At 37.0% G+C, this 2500-nt stretch overlaps 10 pseudogenes; all 10 read right to left on the bottom strand.

Annotated features, from left to right (window-relative positions):
* Positions 1–82: 82 nt before the first annotated feature.
* LOC148455618 (5S ribosomal RNA) lies at positions 83–201 on the bottom strand (annotated as a pseudogene).
* A 115-nt stretch (positions 202–316) lies between these two features.
* On the bottom strand, positions 317–435 carry LOC148455617 (5S ribosomal RNA; annotated as a pseudogene).
* A 116-nt stretch (positions 436–551) lies between these two features.
* On the bottom strand, positions 552–670 carry LOC148455616 (5S ribosomal RNA; annotated as a pseudogene).
* Positions 671–786: 116 nt separating this feature from the next.
* LOC148455615 (5S ribosomal RNA) lies at positions 787–905 on the bottom strand (annotated as a pseudogene).
* Positions 906–1023: 118 nt separating this feature from the next.
* Positions 1024–1142, bottom strand: LOC148455614 (5S ribosomal RNA; annotated as a pseudogene).
* A 115-nt stretch (positions 1143–1257) lies between these two features.
* LOC148455613 (5S ribosomal RNA) lies at positions 1258–1376 on the bottom strand (annotated as a pseudogene).
* A 115-nt stretch (positions 1377–1491) lies between these two features.
* Positions 1492–1610, bottom strand: LOC148455612 (5S ribosomal RNA; annotated as a pseudogene).
* A 116-nt stretch (positions 1611–1726) lies between these two features.
* LOC148455611 (5S ribosomal RNA) lies at positions 1727–1845 on the bottom strand (annotated as a pseudogene).
* A 351-nt stretch (positions 1846–2196) lies between these two features.
* LOC148455610 (5S ribosomal RNA) lies at positions 2197–2314 on the bottom strand (annotated as a pseudogene).
* Positions 2315–2430: 116 nt separating this feature from the next.
* The window catches only part of LOC148455609 (5S ribosomal RNA), a 119-nt pseudogene continuing 49 nt past the window's right edge, over positions 2431–2500 (bottom strand).

Raw genomic sequence — 2500 nt, 5'->3', positions numbered from 1 at the left:
CTTAACTCAAGTAAATTCATTGATAAGTTGAAAAAATTAAATGTAAAATGTAATAGAAAAGAATGTTATGGCAGTATAAAATTACCTACAGCACCTGGTATTCCCAGGTGGTTTCCCATCCAAGTTCTAACCAGGCCCAACACTGCATAGCTTCCAAGATCAGACGAGATTGGGCATGTCCAGTGTGGTTTGGCTGTAGGTGACCAAAAACATTAACTTTAGACCTCTATTACTTCTTAACTCAAGTAAATTCAATGATAAGTTGAAAAATGAAATGTAAAATGTAATAGAAAAGAATGTTATGGCAGTATAAAATTACCTACAGCTCATGGTATTCCCAGGTGGTCTCCCATCCAAATACTAACCAGGCCCAACACTGCATAGCTACCAATACCAGATGAGATTGGGCATGTCCAGTGTGGTTTGGCTGTAGGTGCTCAAAAACATTAACTTTAGACCTCTTTTTCTTCTTAACTCAAGTAAATTCATTGATAAGTTGAAAAAATTAAATGTAAAATGTAATAGAAAAGAATGCTATGGCAGTATAAAATTAGCTACAGCACCTGGTATTCCCAGGTGGGCTCCCATCCAAGTACTAACCAGGCCCAACACTGCATAGCTTCCAAGATCAGATGAGATTGGGCATGTCCAGTGTGGTTTGGCTGTAGGTGCTCAAAAGCATTAAATTTAGATCTCTATTACTTCTTAACTCAAGTAAATTCATTGATAAGTTGAAAAAATTAAATGTAAAATGTAATAGAAAAGAATGTTATGGCTGTATAAAATTACCTACAGCACCTGGTATTCCCAGGTGGTCTCTCTTTCAAGTACTAACCGGCCCCAACACTGCATAGATTCCAAGATCAGACTAGATTGGGCATGTCCAGTGTGGTTTGACTGTAGGTGCTCAAAAACATTCACTTTAGACCTCTTTTACTTCTTAACTCAAGTAAATTCATTGATAAGTGGAAAAAAATTAAATGTAAAAATGTAATAGAAAAGAATGTTATGGCAATATAAAATTACCTACTGCACCTGGTTTTCCCAGGTGGTCTCCCATCCAACTACTGACCAGGCCCAACACTGCATAGATTCCAAGATGAGATGAGATTGAGCATCTCCAGTGTGGTTTGGCTGTAGGTGCTCAAAAATATTAACTTTAGACCTCTTTTACTTCTTAACTCAAGTAAATTCAATGATAAGTTGAAAAATGAAATGTAAAATGTAATAGAAAAGAATGTTATGACAGTATAAAATTACTTACAGCCTCTGCTATTTCCAGTTGGTCTCCCATCCAAGTACTAACCAGGCCCAACACTGCATAGCTTCCAAGATCAGACGAGATTGGGCATGTCCAGTGTGGTTTGGCTGTAGGTGCACAAAAACATTAACTTTAGACCTCTTTTACTTCTTAACTCATGTAAATTCAATTATAAGTTGAAAAATGAAATGTAAAATGTAATAGAAAAGAATGTTATGGCAGTATAAAATTACCTACAGCACCTGGTATACCCAGGTGGTGTCCCATCCAAGTACTAACCAGGCCCAACACTGCATAGCTTCCAAGATCAGACGAGATTGGGCATGTCCAGTGTGGTTTGGCTGTAAGTGCGCAAAAACATTAACTTTAGACATCTATTACTACTTAACTCAAGTAAATTCATTGATAAGTTGAAAAAATTAAATGTAAAATGTAATAGAAAAGAATGTTATGGCAGTATAAGATTATCTACAGCACCTGGTATTCCCAGGTGGTCTCCCATCCAAGTACTTCCCAGACCCAACACTGCATAGCTTCCAAGATCAGACGACATTGGCCATGTCCAGTGTGGTTTGGCTGTAGGTGCTCAAAATCATTAAATTTAGACCTCTATTACTTCTTAACTCAAGTAAATTCATTGATAAGTTGAAAAAATTAAATGTAAAATGTAATAGAAAAAAATGTTATGGCACTATAAAAGTACCTACAACACCTGGTATTCCCAGGTGGCCTCCCATCCACGTACTAACCATGCCCAACACTGCATAGCTTCCAAGATCAGATGACATTGGCCATGTCCAGTATGGTTTGGCTGTAGGTTCTCAAACATATTAACTTAAGACCTCTTTTACTTCTTAACTCAAGTAAATTCATTGATAAGTTGAAAAAATTAAATGTAAAATGTAATAGAAAAGAATGTTATGGCAGTATAAAATTACCTACAGCACCTGGTATTCCCAGGTGGTTTCCCATCCAAGTACTAACCAGGCCCAACACTGCAAACTTCCAAGATCAGACGACATTGGCCATGTCCAGTGTGGTTTGGCTGTAGGTGCTCAAAAATATTAACTTTAGACCTCTTTTACTTCTTAACTCAAGTAAATTCATTGATAAGTTGAAAAAATTAAATGTAAAATGTAATAGAAAAGAATGCTATGGCAGTATAGAATTACCTACAGCACCTGGTATTCCCAGGTGGTCTCCCATCCAAGTACTAACCAGGCCCAACACTGCATAGCT

Source organism: Taudactylus pleione, unplaced genomic scaffold (assembly GCF_031769625.1).
Source record: "Taudactylus pleione unplaced genomic scaffold, aTauple2 ptg000967l, whole genome shotgun sequence".
Taxonomy (NCBI): domain Eukaryota; kingdom Metazoa; phylum Chordata; class Amphibia; order Anura; family Myobatrachidae; genus Taudactylus; species Taudactylus pleione.
Note: the sequence above shows the minus strand (reverse complement) of the source record. Positions and strands in the feature narration are given on the sequence as shown.